We start from the raw sequence: 4,617 nt of genomic DNA on the forward strand, positions 1-4,617 counted from the left end.
TTAAAATGTTTCCATCCTTTGTAGCCTATATCTCACCCACACTCAGAAGCCGCCGGTAGGTCAAAAAGCTAGATCATTTATCTGTCAGGTCAGCACGACAAATGGAGCCATTTGCGCTCTCGCGTACAATGTATTTCTTTGTCGTCACGATACGACGAAAAACAGCCGGATCGTTTGTCGGTTGTCTCACTCATGACACACTGATGAGGACTAATAAGTCCGAAACCGGTCTGTGCCTGGTGGGTTAAACTGACGAACGATCCTAGCTGTTGCACTAGGTGTTGCGAGTATAATTCAATACATGGGTAGGGGCATATAGCCTTCGGAGTAGTTGTTTCTCGCAACACTGACAATTAAAAGCCGACAACTGATTATTCAAATTTTTATTGCCTCTGTATTTCTACCTATGGTTTTTTTAATATCCAATTTATTACACGATGGTGCTATACTTTATAGCTAGATTAGAAGGAAGGGAAACAGCTTTTTTTATTTTTTAGATTTGTTTTCCCTTCGCACCCTCGTATGGAGATTTGGAAATCTAAATGTTCCATAAGTTGGCAGGCACCGTCGCAGAGAAAATCTCCACAGATAAACGCGTATATTTTATTTGTGTCTTTCGTATCCGTTCTCCTTGAGATAGGTTGCTGGTCGCGATAGAATGTACGTGTTCTGGCCAGGAAATAGCCGTTATCAAGGAGGCGGTCGAATTCTGGAGGATCCTCAAACGTATCAACATTCCGTAATTGGCTCTGGCCTCGGTTCTTCCCGGCGAAAAGAGAAAGCTCGATTTAGGGTGGGTTCCGAAGGACCTGCCACGTTCACTAGCGCAATACGTCGTTAAAAAATTAAACGTGTTTCACTCAACACATTTTATTAGTACAATAATATTGTAATAAATTTTAAATTATCCCTCGAATAAGAAATACAAAACTGTAACATTTTTTCGGGGCAGGATCGTATTCTGCTTAAATTTAAACTGTTCACGGTTTAATTTTGTTGCTGTTTTGTTTATTTTGGATTAATTTAACATGTCTAACACTGTTCGGCTGCTGAAGTGGATGAATAATATTTTGTTCAGAACCAAGGACAAGTTATTTTGTGCTTCTTTGTTTTCTTTACAGTATTGTTTTAATAGACTAGCTTTTTTAGCGTATTGACAGTAACATTTGTATTTATTTATTATTTTATCGGAAACAATCGTATTTGCCATTTTCTTTGTTGACTCAATTCAAACGATTTTTTTAATCCTGCATCAAAGTCGGAAACTATGTATATTTTTTATAAACATTTCCATTTAGAGGAAAGTTTAATACTAATTTTACAATTTAATATTTCCCCTTTTACTCGTACAAAACATTGAAAATTTGATGCAGTTTTTGCATAAAGTTTCTCGTAACTGTTTGCTCAATAAAAGCCAGGAAGTTCAACTTTTGCGACTGTGATTGTAATATTCCATGAAAAATTATGTCAACCATGAAAAAGCCCTGCCTATTAAATATGTAATATCGCAATAGCGTTGTTAATGGAAGTAGCGTGTTATCATTTTTTGTGATGTTTCATTAAACAGTCAATCGATCAGTGATGAACGTGTTTAAAGTCCATGAATGTTTTATTCTCGCATAAAAAAATACGTAGATACTAATAAATCCATGTCCACATTTAGGAATTTAATACTACAAGAGTTTAATTATTTAACTTTCCTGTTTATTAATAAGCTTATTCAGAAAACTAAAGACTAACGACGGTTTAACTAAAATCTAGGTAAGTTTCTATTTAATGATTGGTCGACGACGCGTTTTCCCTCACTTTTTCCTGCTAAGAACTAAATCAAACCACCGTGTTTTCACATCGAAGAGTACTTGTCATACCTACATCAACACAGAAAGGCAAATTATTGACGATGTTGTCAGTTAGGTGTGTATTAACCTTTTTGCGGAGGATATCAATCTATTTCCTGTCATAAATGCTATTTCTTTTTTTATTTTTAATATTCTTCGATACATTAGGTGACTGTTCTCCATAGAAACAGTGCTAACTTTTATAAATCAATGGAAACTAACTTAGAAAATGTAGTTGGTTGATATTAAATTAATGGAAAACTAATATTTCATGATTAAGTTACTCACAGTGCCTTCACAGGTACGTTTTTTTTTCTAATTTGGTTAAACTTAAAATATGTTCCGTTTATCAATATTCCGCATTATTCAAATTTACATAAAGAAAGTAAATACCCAACTTTTTGAATTTCGGATTCCCTTTCCCGAATCGTTTCATCGGTAGCGGTTCTGTTCCAGATTGGTAGGTACTTTGTGCCTCCTCAAATGACTTTAAAGTTAATTTTCAATCAGCGGGATCACCAGTGCGTATAAACCCGCCAGCCTTCAATTATTTATTAATTTCCTCTTTTCCGGCTCCGTTCCGCCGGACTCTGAGCCGTTATCCATCCAGACAGTTTACAAAAATACGCCCCTACCAGGCAGAGGCCCCCAAGAAACAAGCGACCCTTGAAATTTATTAAATTTGGGGGGCCCTTAGGAGGAACTGCATTTATAAAACATTATTTAATGCGTTCCTTTGGACCTTATGCCTCGGTTTAGTACAAAATTTGATGCTTTTATCGCTTTTTTAAATTATCATCAAAGCTGGCAAAAACGTTAAAAAAATTAAAAAATGGGAAATGATTCATTTTTCGAATAAAATGAAAGGCATCCTTTTCCTTGGAAATTCAGTGGCGTCGAATTTCTGAGAATTAAGTAACTCCCTTTATCTCCGCCATTGGTACACTGAATTATATTCAAATAGGTATAGGTATTGGATTATCGAAACCAAGAGAGTTGCACGAACAAAATTTGGACAGGACATAGCTAATACGATGCGAAACATCGCCTTAATGTTAAAAATGTTGTCACCGCCGTTCTTGGTGGTGAAAATTCGAAATATATGGATTTATTCAAATTTCGTGGCTGAAAACATACATAATGTTATGATATCTGGGCCAATAACGATAAACAAGTACTCAATATGTAAAATAATCAAAATTATAACATCGAAAGATAAAACTCTAACAACAGGGATGTGTTGCAATAAATATTTGTGAAATGAAAAATATAACTTAGCGCATAGTATAAGTTTTATACACAAAAATGCATAAATCGCTATAAAATTTTCAATTAAAAAGTTTAATAAATGCACTAATACATTCTAGGAAATTAAAATGTATCACATAGTATAATTCTGTAAAGATTTTCACCAGATAGAAGCAATGGTTTAGGGAAATTTACACAATCATGATTTTGACACATACATTTATCGGAGAACAATTTATCGGTACACTTATAAATAAAAACCTTGTATTTAACTAAGACTATAAGTAAAGTTCAGCATACCTTTTATTTATGAGTGGAATGACATTATGTAAAATTTATTGTATAAATGATACTCTTCATATGTAAAACGACGTATATTGTGTTCAACAGACTCTCTGTGCATCCAAGACTGTATTTGCATCTTAATGTGCATTCCAAATAGTGTAAAAACAGTACTAGAAGTCAAGGAACGATGGACCTGAAATAATTTCATTATTAGTCAATTTGTATATCATAAAACTGTGTAAAATAGTGAAATTAATGTAAAATAAGTGTTGAGAAACAAGACTAGTGGCATAGAATTAAGCCTAATAACGTAATTTGCACAAATTTCGATAAATTAGCAAAAATTTATAATAACCTCAAATGTAAACGTAATGGAAAGAATTAGGTATGTAAATTTTCAGAAAAATGTGTAGAAGTCAAATATATCAGTGTCGTGTTACGTAATTCATACATAATGGCACAATTTCAAAGTAAAAATTTCATGAAATCTCAGGTTTATGTCTCCATGACAACCTACTCTTTTGTTATTCATTTATAAAAACTATTGTAGGGCTTCTAGGTATCCAGTCTTCCATAATTCATCGAACAGTTAACATCGTTCAGTTTTCCTGAAAAATATAGTCCAAAGTTTAAATAATTATAACAACAAATCAGAACCAGCCACCTACCTCACACTGCATTTTTCGTTAATGTGTAGGCTTCATTTAGGCAAAATAAAATGCAGCAATTTCCGAAGTTACTGCAACATAAATTCGTGCGGACGTCCGTTCCGTTCAGTCGTTATGAGCCCGGTAGTGTCTGACTATTCATTAGTAATTAGTTGCAATTATTTGTAATTTGTAGTAATTACCGCTAATGATAGAGTCGGCGTTATCTGGGCAGTGTTGTTAATGCGCTTAAACATTCAATATATATTCATTTATCGAATAATAAGTGCGGCTGTGTAAATAAGTTAGAGGCAATTAAAATCCATACCAGATGGCTGTAGTTGTAATTAATTACGAACACTTTTTTTACGACGCCGTTCGTTCTCATTATTTGCAGGTTTTAATAACCTTCGAGCTCAGGGTTCGAAATAGCCGTTAACGTGTTTTTTTTTAAATTAATAACAGTTCCAGATTACGTACAGTGCTTAAGTACAAAGTAACATATACAGGGTGGTTCACTTTTAAGGGGTACATCTACCATTAGTATCTCCTGAACTAGAAGATACACAGGGTCGATTAATTTCATTGAAAGTTTCCAG

At 34.0% G+C, this 4,617-nt stretch overlaps 1 long non-coding RNA gene across 2 annotated transcripts; it reads right to left on the reverse strand.

The window, feature by feature from the left end:
- Positions 1–3,317: 3,317 nt before the first annotated feature.
- LOC108917405 lies at positions 3,318–4,221 on the reverse strand. Of its 2 annotated transcripts, none has more exons than XR_001964800.1 (3): positions 4,040–4,221; positions 3,727–3,979; positions 3,318–3,564 (listed from the first exon to the last, which is right to left on the reverse strand). It is a non-coding gene; the product is annotated as an uncharacterized LOC108917405 (long non-coding RNA). The 2 variants fall into 2 exon arrangements; XR_001964799.1 differs by having other exon boundaries at positions 3,889–3,979; positions 4,040–4,193.
- Between the last annotated feature and the right edge of the window lie 396 nt (positions 4,222–4,617).

This window comes from Anoplophora glabripennis, unplaced genomic scaffold, assembly GCF_000390285.2.
Source record: "Anoplophora glabripennis isolate ALB-LARVAE unplaced genomic scaffold, Agla_2.0 scaffold4, whole genome shotgun sequence".
NCBI lineage: Eukaryota > Metazoa > Arthropoda > Insecta > Coleoptera > Cerambycidae > Anoplophora > Anoplophora glabripennis.